The sequence below is a fragment of the Martes martes genome (assembly GCF_963455335.1).
Source record: "Martes martes genome assembly, chromosome: 7".
Taxonomy (NCBI): domain Eukaryota; kingdom Metazoa; phylum Chordata; class Mammalia; order Carnivora; family Mustelidae; genus Martes; species Martes martes.
Window position 1 is genome coordinate 32863494 of NC_137894.1, and position 13470 is coordinate 32876963.

Consider the following 13470-nt stretch of genomic DNA (forward strand, 5'->3'; position numbering starts at 1 on the left):
AGAGGTAGGCAGGAAAAGGGAGTTTGGATTTTATATAATCCCTGGGTACTGCTGCTCAGATCTGAAAGTTTGGTCTGTAGGATCAGTGGTTGCGGAAACCAAATGCTTTCTTTTGCTAGAGGAAGTAAACAGGTGAATGTAACATGCAGGAAAATATGGTGGATGATCCACAGACTATACCCCCTTTCCATTATTCTCAGGGACTGGCTTATAGCAGCAGCATCACAGAGAGGGCATATAATCTTTATAAATTTAAAGTTGAAATGAGCTAACTTCATAAGGAAGAAACAACTGCCTTAAATTTGAAGAAATTGGAGATATATAGGTATAGATATACAGATATATAGATATATACATTGCAGGAGCCTGGGTTTAACAACATGGTTGTAGCCAGACAAGGCAGGATCATGGGAGGAGCAGGAGCTCTGTTGAAAAGGGCATTCAGGAATGAGGGGAGCTGTGGCAGAACCGTACCCCACAGGGGTCCCCTGTGAGTAAAAGTCAGCTGCCATCCCTGGCCCCCAGCCAGCCAGCCTTGGCCCTCCTACCTGGTGGCCATGGCATTGGGACGCCTGTTGAGCTGGGTGAGGTCATGAACCTGGGCTGCTCCTCTCGCTGGGCTGCAGAAGCAGGGTCTCCTAGGGTGGAGAAGCTTTGCAGAGAAGGCTCTTAAGTTTGCCTTAGGCAGGGACTGAAGCCCTGGTCTCTTTGAGGGGGAAGAGATGCCACCTGGCCACTAGGTGGCAGCAAAGTCCAGCAGTAGCTGGAGCCGCAGAGGCGAGGAACAGACTTCATTCCCCTTGGTCAAAGAAAGGCCCCTGCTGCCCACTTGTGGGGTGAAAACAAGCCAGGTCTAGTCCAAGTCCAGTGCATTGCCTATCCAGCAGCAGAAGGGAAGTTCTGGCAAGCTCCTGTGGCCATTTCTCCATGGTCTCCTTCCGTCCTTTCCCTCTTCTTCCATGGTGGGGGGCGCGGTTGTCTCTAGCAGAATGGAACACCATCCCAAGGGCTCTTCGGACCTGAAGGTCAGGCCAGTAAGGAAGCAGAACTGGCAGGTGTGAAGAACCAGCATGTTTTGTTTATGTGTGGGGGTGGGTGTAGGAGGAGGAGGGTGGGGAGATCATCTTCTCTTCCAACAAGAGCATAGAAATCCCAGGTTTCCCCTTGACCTGCCCTTGCTGTAGATAGCACCTTCTCTTACTCTGGGCACAGAGTTAGAGACACCCGGCTCCAGCGAAGTGTGATCTTAGGAGGCCACTACACGGCTTCCTCTCCTACCTTCCTCTCCCACCTTCCTCTCCTGACCCCAGAGGACAGAGGATTCAGGTTTAGAGGTTTAATGCTGCTTTGTCCCCCGAAAATGAGAGGGAGGGAGCTGTGTAAGCCTCTGAAATGATAATCCAGAGAAACCCGAGTGCATTTCCCTGCGTGCCTGACCTCCACAGAGCCAAGGAGCACCTGGCGCCCAGCAGGCCCAGCTTGCTGGGCCGCCTTTGCGTTGGCAGGGCTCCTTGCCTTCCCGGAATGTGTTCCTTCTTGTTTGCCACTCAGTGCCTGGCCCAAAGCCAAACCTGGGCTGCTCGGAATACCAGGCCCCACTCCCTTCTCTCACAGGATCTGAGACAAGGCTCTCTTCCACTTGGGGAAAGGCCAGGACCTCTCTGCAGCCTCATCCCGCTGGTGCCCACTTCTCTAGTGATATTGGAGCCTCCAGCTGCTGAGAGCAGAATCACTTAGGGAGGATGCAGCTGGGACCCCAGCAAAGCCAAGGCTGCCACACTGACATCCTATCCTATTGGCAGCCTTCTAAATTGGGCCAGAGTGGGCAAAGCGTTACTCATAAGCTATTCATTAACTTGTTAAAGGCAGAAAGGTTGGCTTAGGCACCGCTTTGAGAAAATGTGACACCCACTGCTCCTGGATTCGCTCTAGCATGAAGGCGTGTTAATTGGTGTAGAATTTCTGATGCAAGTTTTTCTCTGCTGTTAGTTCCAAAGACCAGGCTAGTCTGAATGCATGCTCTCTCCAGTATGTAACTATTAAAAGATTTATTAAGCACATTCTGAGGGCTCCCGATTGTAATCTTCTATAGATACTATGATACCATAATTTTCTGAGCACTTAACTGGGTACCAGGCCCTGTACAAGGTGCTTTTTATACTTGTCTCATTTGACTCTCAATACAAGAATCTCTCAATACAACAATATAGTTTTCACACCTTATACTGTGCAAACTGAGACTGAAAAGCTGGAAATACAATATGGCGCCCTTCAGGGAGTTCACTGAGGAAAGAAGATGGAGGGAAGAGCTATATGACAGTGTAAGACGTGTGAGCCCATGAGAAGTCCAGAAGGGAGTGCTACAAAAAGAGACCGACTCGTTGGCAGAGGGGCGTGCAGCATGCATGGGCTTCAAAGAATGAGTAAGGTTTGGGTCAGAGAAGAGACATGGGGAGGATCCTCACAAGGTACGTGCGTGAGGGAGGGATAACATCGGTAAAGGGATGACGGTGTGGAGGCTGGTGCAGATGAAAGCTTGTGAGGAGTACAGCTCCTGCTGGGGAAGGAACACATAAGTGGGCAAGAGGGATTTAAATGTCAGGGCAAGAAGGAAAGATCTGAACTTTCAGGCAATGAGGAGCTCCTGGAGCTACTGAAGCTTAGGAGGAAGGTTTAGATAAATTTGGTGGTTTAGGAATACGGGCTTGGCAGTGGAATACAGAGCAGATTATAAGTCTGGCGGAATCGTCTAGATCATGGTTTCTCAACTTCAGCACTACTATTTTGGGCCGCCGAGTTCTTTGTTATAGGGTTATACTGTGCCTTGGAGGATGCTTAGCCACATCCTCGGCCTCTGCCCACCTCAAGCCAGTAACAGCCCCTGCCCCTTGGTGTGACAACCAAAGACATCTTCAGATGTTGCCAAATGTCCCTGTGGGGCAAAACTGCCCCGGATTGGGAATCACTGGTTTAGATGGCAGATTAGGGCTCGGGCCTCAGAATACTGGCAGGTGTTTTCACAACCATTGTGTCAGTAGATGACAAAAATAAAAGTGGTTTCTTTGCCACAGGAAATTCATCATCAATGCCAAAGACCTTAATGGCCTGGAGAAAGAGGTCCCAGAAGTAGATCATTTTGCATATTAGAAGCCTCTAGAGGATACTCCAAAGCTACAGATAATGTGTTCTACACTCATTAGCCAGAAAGTGGCTGATATCAAGATTTTTCTCCCCACCTCCCACCCCCAAATCATATATTGCTCAACAGCCATTTTGCGTAAGGAATGCCCAATCTGTCTGCAGGCAGAGAAGCTACTCATCTGTATTTTCGCTAGGTTTGCATTCACTTTTCCAAAATTTTGTTTTTGGCAATTAGTAAAGTCGATGGGTAGAGCTTAGCCTGCCAATGAAGAGTTATGATTTACTGAGATATATCTTTGTCTAAAGGAGGAATCAGTGAAGTACAGCCCACTGGCTGGCTGCTTATTTTTGTAAATAGTTTTACTGGAAAACAGTCATGCCCATTTGTTTATATACAGTCTCTGGCCACCCTAGAGCTCCCAAGGTGGAGGTTGCGCAGTTACAACAGAGACCATATGAACTATAAGCCAGTAATATTTACTAATATTTAAGAAAAAGTTTGCTGATCCCTGGTCTAAAGGAAAATGTGTGTGTTGTATGAAATTGTGAACTTAGATTCTCATTTTGTTGCAGGGGATGACAGATTTTCATTTTTATTTTCACTCAGATAATTATTATTGAGTGAGTTAAGCATTGAATGACTTAGGCATGATGCTGAATGCCTGGGATATATTAGTGAACAAGGTACAAAGAGATCTTTAGCTTCATGGAGTTTGTATATTGTAGTGGTGAGTGGAGGAAGATAAGACAACAAGCAACAAAGATAATAAACTATAATAGTTAATTATAACAATAAATTACATAGTATGCTACAAGGTGATTAAGTGCTAAAGGAAAAAGTGTAAAGCAAGATAATTGGGATCGGAAATGCTGTTGAGATATTGCAATTAAAAAAGGACGATGGTCATGCACTCCTGGTGGGAATGCAGACTGGTACAGCCACTGCAGAAAATAGTATGGAGTTTCCTCAAACAATTAAAAGGAATTATCATATGATCCAGTAATTCCACTACTGGTTATTTACCCAAAGAATATGAAAACACTACTTTGAAAAGATGTATGCACCCCTATGTTTATAGCAGCACTATTTACAATAGCCAAGTTGTAGAAGCAGCCCAAGTGTCCATCCATAGATGAATAGGATAAAGAAGAGATGGTTGTGTATTATATACATATATATACCACTATATATATGTGTGTGTGTGTATGTATATATATATACCATTATATATAAGATTCATAAGATTCCATATATTTGTGGAATATTACTCAGCCATAAAAAGAATGGAATCTTACCATTTGCAACAACATAGATGAATCTAGAGGGTATGATGCTAAGTGAAATCAGAGAAAGACAAATACCATATGGTTTTACTCATATGTGGAATTTAAGAAACAAACGAACAAAGAAAAAAGGACACAAATCAAAAACAAAAACAGACTCTAAACTCCAGAGAACAAACAGATGGTCACCAGAGGGGAAGTGGATAGGGGAATGGGTGAAATAGGTGTTGGGGTTGAAACTACACTTTTCATGATGAGCACTGAGTAGTGTATAGAATTGTTGAAACACTATATTGCATACCTGAAATATACAACACTGTACATTAACTATACTGGGATTAAAAAAATAAAAGAGGATGATGGTTAAGGGAAGATCTGACTGAAAAGTTGATATTTAAGCAAAGATGTAAAAGAAGTGAGAGAATACACTTTGTGGGGCATTTCAGGCAGAACACCAATGCAAGAGTTCTAAGGTGCCTGGCTTTGTTCAGTAACAGCCAGGACACAGGCGGAGCTGAAGAGAGATAGCAAGGGGGCACGATGAGGAAGTGAGGTCAAAGAGGTAATGGTAGGACAGGGCAGGGTGGCAGGGGACGGGGTGATCACAGAAGACCACTGAGAGAACGTTGGGTTTTACTGTGAATGAAATGGAAAGCAGAGGAGTAACGAGCTTTACTATACGGGTTTTAAGAGGATCACCCTTGGCTGCTGGGGTGGGGAAGGGTGGAAGCAGGAGCATCAGTCTAAGATTTTTGCGGCAATCCAGGTGAGAGATGATGGTGTCTCTTACCAGAGTGGTAGAAGTAGAGATGGTGGGAATGGGCAGATTCTGGATATATTCTGAAGGTAAAGACAAGAGACTTTCCTGTCAAACTAGAGATGGAGTATAACAGACAAACAGTCATAAAGGATGACTCTGTGTTTTAGGTTGAAAGGATGGATAGAGTTGCCATCAACTGAGATGGAGAAAGCCATGAGTGGTGCAGTTTGAGGAAGGAATATGCTAAGTTTCAGGTGAGCTTTAAACATCCAGGTGGGGAATGTTAAGTGGGCAATACGCTATATGGGTTTGGCGTTCCAAAGGGAAGTCTGGGATCTGTCAACATAGGTATGGTATCTAGAAGCATGAAACTGGTTGAGATATCACTAAGGGACTGAACCTGTCCACAGAGGAGAGGATGGAGGTCTGAGCCCTGAGGGACACTGTCAATGAAAGAGCAGGAAGCTAATTACCATATATCAAGGACTGACAAATGCTGCTAATAAATCATATTTATTTATTTATTTATTTATTTATTTATTTTTTGCTATGTCTCAACAAAAGTATTTTTTCACTTGACTGCAACTCCAAAGTTTCCGACCTGGCAACTCCAAATAATCTAATGTTTAAGGATCATTCTCTCAATATAAAAATGGCCCCAGCCCCATTTCCACCTACTGTGGGAAGTCCTGAGACTTCAATTTCCCCCAACTGTTTCCAGGTTGCTTCTCTGTCTCCTGGGTCAGACCATGATGTGCCTCTTGATGTGCCTGTCCTCTTCCTTCATTCCTTCAAATGACCCACCACCAAGATGGTTGGGTGTATCCAAATTGCACACAAGGTTTAGAGTTAATAGAAGGCTACAGCACAAAGCAGAAAACAACTTCAAAGTCAGTGTATACATGACTGCTCACAGAAATGGAAAGCCATTCTCTACCATCTTGGGAAACTTCTCACTGGCCATCTCCAGCAGGCCCCTGCCTCCTGCTGTTTCTGGTGGGCATCCTGTCTCAGTTCTTCTCATCAATTTCCCCCCCACTTCTTTCTTACTTTGGCCTCATTCTCTTTTTCTAGGGCATCCAATGAAAATTCGATTCATTTTATTGTTTGAAGTAACTGATCTTTCTTTGTATCCCCCTGACCCACTCAAGCCAAACCAGGGAGTTAACTTCTCAACCAAAAGGTCCATCTGATATTTACCTCAACAAACAACAAGCTTTCTAGAAGTACATTATGCCATACTCCTGAAATCAGAGAGGTTATTCCTTTTGAGAAAATAAAACTAAGGGGCACCTGGGTGGTTCAGTGGGTTAAAGCCTCTGCCTTTGGCTCAGGTCATGATCTCAGGGTCCTGGGATCCAGCCCCACATTGGGCTCTCTGCTCAGTGGGGAGCCTGCTTCCCTTCCTCTCTCTCTGCCTGCCTCTCTGCCTACTTGTGACCTCTGTCTGTCAAATGAATAAATAAAATCTTAAAAAAAAAAAAGAAAAGAAAACAGGAAAAACCACTATCACTAACAAACATTATGATGTTTAAGAGTACAGTTCTGGAATCAGTACATCTACATTTAAATCTTACTAAGTACTTAACTTTAGTTTTCTTATTTCTAAAATGGAGATGGTATCTACTGTACAGTTTTATGGTGATTATTAAATGGAAAAATCATATCAAATCCTTTTAAGTCCCTTGCACATAGAAAGAGCTCAATAAAAGTTCTTATCTTTAAAACTTCATGAAATAAATTTTAACAAGTATAAAACCCAATGTTGGTAGGGCTACATGGAATTAGATTTAGGTTTTGTATTATATATTGTATATAATACATACAATACATAGCATATATATATATATACTTAAAGATTTTATTTACTTATTTTAGAGAGAAAAAGAGCACAAGCAGGGGAAGAGCAGAGGGAGAGAATCTCAAGAGGGAGAAAATCACTCAGGGCTCAATCTCATGACAACCCTAAGATCAGGACCTGGGTCAAAACCAAGTTGGATGCTTTAGTGAGCCACACAGATGCTTCTTCCCCCCCCCCAACACAGATGCTTCTATATTATATATATATCATATATAATAATAAATATAAACTACATAATATATATTATATAATTCATATTTATATAAATTATAAATATAAAATAAATGTAAAATAAATATATATATAATATATATTATATATTTTGTATATAATATATATATTTTAAATTTTTATTGACATATAATGTATTATATATTTTTAATGGTACTATATGTTGATTATTTTGAGAACTCTTTGGCTATCTATATGAAGGGATAGAAACTGCTCATATGCTTTGATGTCCTAATTCCACTCTTATATTCCTCAAGGAGATAATTTGAAATGAAGAAGTTATTTATGAATAGTGTTTGTGGCGCTGTTATTCATAGCAACATCAGAACTAACCAGGGGCGCCTGGGTGGCTCAGTGGGTTAAAGCCTCTGCCTTTGGCTCGGGTCATGATCCCAGGGTCCTGGGATTGAGCTCCTCATCAGGCTCTCTGCTCCGCAGGGAGCCTGCTTCCTCCTCTCTCTGCCTGCTTCTCTGCCTACTTGTGATCTCTGTCTGTCAAATAAATAAAATCTTAAAAAAAAAAAAAAAAGAACTAACCAAAAAGCCTAGCAGTGGGGAAATGGCTAAGAAAATCATGACCTATTAACTTGAGGTAATCCTGTGTTGCCTTTAAATATAACAAATAGAAAATGATTTAGGGTGGAAATTTGTGAAAAAGCAGAATTAAAACTGCTTACACATAGGGCGCCTGGCTGGCTCAGCTGGTAGGGCATTGTTCTTGGGGTCGTGAGTTTAAGTCCAATGTTGGATGTAGAGTTTACTAAGGGGGGGGGGGGAGGAAAGAAGTGCTTACACAGGGATTACAGCTATGTACAATGTGAAAATCTCAAGTCAGCAGATAAACTGAAGAGATGGCCACATTAGAGTTACATGTTTTGGGAGCTTCTTATTTTCTGTCAGGTTGCTTAAGTTCATCAACCTTCCTTCCCCTACGATAGCTTGCTCTTATGCAAGCATGAAATGTTATGCTGATAATATGGCATTAAAAAAAAAGATTTTATTATTTATTTGACAGACAGAGATCACAAGTAGGCAGACAGGCAGACAGAGAGAGAGGGAGGAAGCAGGCTTCCCACTTAGCAGAGAGCCCGATGCAGGGCTCGATCCCAGGATTCCGGGATCATGACCCGAGCCAAAGGCAGAGGCTTTAACCCACTGAGCCACCCAGGCACCCTGATAACATAGCATTTTGATTCTTGCTGCAATGTCATGGCGCGATGATGGGCTCTTTCTGATAAACTGCTTCTGTATTTGCATCTTTTCATTCAACAAATAACAACCAGGCAAATATAGCCAGGCACTATATTAAGCAGCAGGGATTCAATGATGAACAAATCAGACATGGTCCCTAGCCTCCAGGGCAATTACAGTTTAGTGGAAGAGCGATTTAATACCAAAAATTATACATGATTTGGGCACACTGAAAGCAAATTAGTCTGGTGCATCAGGGAAGATTTCCCTGAAGAAGAGATGACATAGGAGTTTCCCTGATGAAGAGCATGGGGGAATTGGAGGGGGAGAGATCATTAGGTAGGAAGGCTTTAAGGGAAGAAAAGAATGGGTTATGTTGGAGGAACTACAAGAAAGTCTGCAGAGTTGGGGCACAGTAAACTAGGACAAGGGTAGTCTAGCTCATAAAGATGTAGAAAAAGCAGGAAGGAGCCAGATTATGCTGAGCTTTAAGATATTGGCAGGACATAAAATGGACTAAGGGATGGAGAGTATGTATGAATACTGGAAGACTACCCTAGAAGCTATTGGGGCAGTCCAGATGAGTCTGGATGTTTGGACTATGGTGATGGCATTGATGACAAAAATACACAAATTTAAAGGATATTTAAGATGTGCAATAAACATGATTAGGAGTTGATAGATATGGAATGTGTGAGAAAGAGACAAGTCAAGGATGATTCCTAGATTTCTGGCTAGAACTTCCTGGGCAGTGGTGTCATTTCTTGAGGTAGGGAATGCTGATAAAGAAGGTTTGATGATGGGGAAGATGAGTTGAGCTTTAGGATTTGTTGGGTTTGAGTTGCTTATGAAATAGACAAGGAAAGTTGTCCAGTAAAAGGGTATACAGGTAGAATTTTGGAAGAGTTCAGGAGAGAAGTACAGGTCAGAAATGCCCTGCCCAAATTTATCACTGACCTGGGGCTTGCCTGGGAGAGCCTAGAAGTATGTCCTGAATGAGAAGAGAGCTTTTGGGACAAGACCTTGAGAATCTCTATCAAGTTGAGAAGAAACTTGGTAATAAGAAAGAATGGTCAGAGAAGTACTAGGAAAACTAGGTATGACATCAATTAAAGGAAGAATGATTTGAAAAGGAAGGTTTAACTTTGCTAGGGAGAGCAGTAAAATAAGAACCATAAGCGATCTTATTGAGCATTTTTTGTACAGTGGTGGGAACAGAATCTAGATTAAAGTGGGTTGAGAAGTGGGAGGGAGGTGAGAAATTGTGACACTTTAGATTTGGCTGTTAAAGAGGAGGAAAGCAAAAGGTCAGTATCTAGAGGAAGACATAAATGAGATCATGCTTCTATTTATTTTTAAAGATGGAGAGATTTAATACATCTGTACATTTAGATGCTGATGCAAAGGAGCCAGCAGAGAAAGTAGAGGATGATAATGATAATGATGGTGTGTGTGTATGTATGTGTGTGTGCTGTTCGCATAGGTTAAGGGATTAGCCTTTCGATGTGACGGTCATTGCAATAGGAGTGAAAAATGCTAAAAAAAAGGCTATGGGGGGGGTGCCTGGGTGGCTTAGTGGGTTAAAGCCCCTGCCTTCAGCTCAGGTCATGATCTCAGGGTCCTGGGATCGAGGCCCACATTGGGCTCTCTGCTCAGCAGGAAGCCTGTTTCCCTTCCTCTGCCTGCCTGTCTGCTTGTGATCACTCTCTGTCAAATAAATAAGTAAAATCTTAAAAAAAAAAAAGCCATAGGTACAGGTAGATTTGTAGATTTGGTGTCAGGAAAACTGAAGGAGTTCACAATACTTCCTATTTTCTCTCTGAAGTCGCCAGATCGCAGGAGGAGGTAAGGGCTTTGCAGGTTTGAGGAATGAAGACTGAGGTAGCCGCACTGGAGAGCAGGTGTATGAGCCAAAGCACATACACTGGAGAGCGGGTGTATGAGCAAAGCACAACTCACTGCAGAAAACCTTGATCCAGCTTGCTTCATGGGGAAAGGGCTTTCTTCCAAATACAGAATGCTTCATTTGGGGACACAGAGGGGAAAAAGCCATGAAGTAATTCTTCTCTTGTCTTTCAACACAAACTGCAGGAGCTAAGATTAATTTTGTCCAGGTTACTGGTAACTCCTACTACTGATACTGAAGTTGGCTACCATTTCCTCTGACAATCCGACACGATCGTTTCTCCCTGCCTAAGAAAACTTCCTTTACAAGCATTTAGCACCTGATCCTTCCATAGAGGATTTTGTCTTGTTTTTCCCTGCTTTTGTACCAAGTGCTCCTTCTGTGCTTGGTTTCATTTATATGAAATGAAATTCCTCTAAGTCCTCTCTTTTTTATGAGATTCCCCAGGCTACTGCTCTTGTTCTGCTTCCCATCTTTCATATACGAGGAATCTGAAAGGAAGTACAATGTAGGGCTTTTAAAATACATTAGATCAGTAGATCAATGTCGGGAGCTGATCCAAAAATGACCTAATATATAAAACGAAGCCCGTTATTCTAGAGGTTCTGCTAGCTAGTAGTTAATTGAGATGAGAATTTCTCACTATTGCTTTCTGTGGTGTGCTGGCTGAATTTATGAAATTTATAAAGTGAGGTGAGATTATTGAAACTATTCAAGCAAGGAGTTCTGGCCACCATTTCTGGCAGAGGGAGAAAGGAATAAGTAAAGAGTGTGAGGAGGGAGATGGAGGCCCTGCGTGTGAGTCTTGGCCCTGTCACTCTCAATCACGTGACTGAACTTCGGAGTTGGTTTCTTATCTATGAAGAGAATAATGATAGTTGGCAACACATTACATGAGATTACATAATTATAATATGTAGTAACATATATAAAGTAACTTGCACATTATAAAGTGATACAAAGATTAGTGTTGCCATTTACAATCCTTGAATAGTTTTCTCTTTTGTACATAATATCACACCATTTTTTACACAGCTATTTAGTTGCAATATAAAACTAAGTTTTCAGACTTGTTGCTAGATTTCAAATGGAACTGGGTAGTGAGACAGAATGAGAATAGGTTTTAGTGTATGCTTTACATATAATATTTAATCCTTATAGTACCTGCTTAAACAGACTACTACTTTGATTTTGCAGATGAGGCTACTCAATCTTAGACCTGCCTAGGGCTACACACTTATAACAGCTAGGGCCTGAATTTGATGAACATATTCATGCTCCTTCTCACAAGCATAATATGTAAATTTCTTTATTTTCCCCTTTTCTGTTTTAAGTGATGGAAGAAAAAACTTATTAAATAACCACACGACTGAGAAATTATACTTTGTCATTTCAATGAAATATATATTACATAAACATATGGTCAATAAGGAAATAGTAAAAATTATAGTAAAAAATAATAAGGTATGTATCAGAAATATAATTCACTTGTGATTTTTAAATTATTCAGATCCAGTTAGGACTAGGGAATATAAACCTTAATAGCTATCTAGCCAAAGGGGAGAAATATCTATTTATTTATTTATTTATTAAAAAATATTTTATTTATTTATTTGACAGATAGAGATCACAAGCAGGCAGAGAGTCAGGCAGAGAGAGAGGGAGGGGGGAAGCAGGTTCCCTGCTGAGCAGAGAGCCCGATGCGGGGCTCAATCCCAGGACGCTGGGATCACGACCTGAGCTGAAGGCAGAGGCTTTAACCCACTGAGCCACCCAGGCGCCCCAAGGGGAGAAATATTTATGATTTGAACAGTATTAAACAGAAAGCTCACAGTGTATCTAAAACTAATGTAACATTGTCAGTTACACTCAAATTAAAAAAAAAAAAAAAGAGCAAGCCCACTCGGACTTATTTTTATTTTTGACCACTATCGATAGCTGGGTTTACAAATGGCGACTTTTCCAGATTCCATGAGACACAGGTTGGATAAGTCTGAATGTAGTATGGAGCAATACTTCAGGGTATTTGAAACCAGGGAGGTTCAGTATAGTAACTGCTCACTCCAATTCTAAAAAACCTGTTTGCCTTTTGAGTATTCTGAAACTGAGTTTTGCAGACTGGATTCTTATGACTCTAAGAGAAAAGGAAACACAGTACCACAAAAGAGCTTTTTCCAATTTTGTATCACAAAGCATCAAAAGTATAGCAAGGGCATAACCCATGGCTATTACAGTACCTAGGGACATACTACAAGTAAACTCTTAAAGTCTTCTGTTATTTATAATGCTAACACTTACAAATGGCGTACTCAAAAGTTTTACAGAAGACTAACCTGCAGCACAGTCCAACCGTGTTATGTATTCGGAAAAGAGGAACTTAGATTTTATCTTTTTTTTTTTTTAAAGACTACTAGTTTAGTTCAACAAAATAATTATTTCTGGGGTGACTTTTAGGGAGTCAGGAAAGATTGCTCTCATATGGATTGACTTGTAAGAGGAAGACAATCTGACATTTAAAGATATACTCTGTGTTATCAGAACAACTTTTCCCAGAGAGACTTTGAGTCTTTCATAGTCTAGATACCTAAGCCAACAGTTACTGAAATGATATTGCCTTATCTTTATCCACACTTATGGCCTCAGCCATCTATGTCACTCCTCTTGCTGTCCTTCCCTCCCTATTTCACCTCTATGGCTGATTGCCAGTTCCTGATCTTTTATTTTCCTGCTCCCATTTTTATCAGGTCTCTTTTTTATCCAAAACATACTCACTTGAAATGGACATTTTTTTGTAGCTTTCTCAGACTTTCAGTTTCAATTCACGTTCACTCAGCTTGCTATGTAACCTGTATTACTTACACTGTGTTTTCCCTGACTAAAAGGAACTGAGTTACTGCCTTTGCGGTTACTGAGTGGTGAGGTTATTTTGGGCCATGAGGGCTGGGGGCAAAGGTAGGCTGGGGAGGGAGGTGAAATAAATTTCACAGCTGAAATTAATCTTTGGTTTTCAAGCCACATATGCACCGCAATCTAATTCTTGTTAGGAGTAGAATTAATGTGTGTACATTAATGTGTGTACATATCATCTGGTTGTTA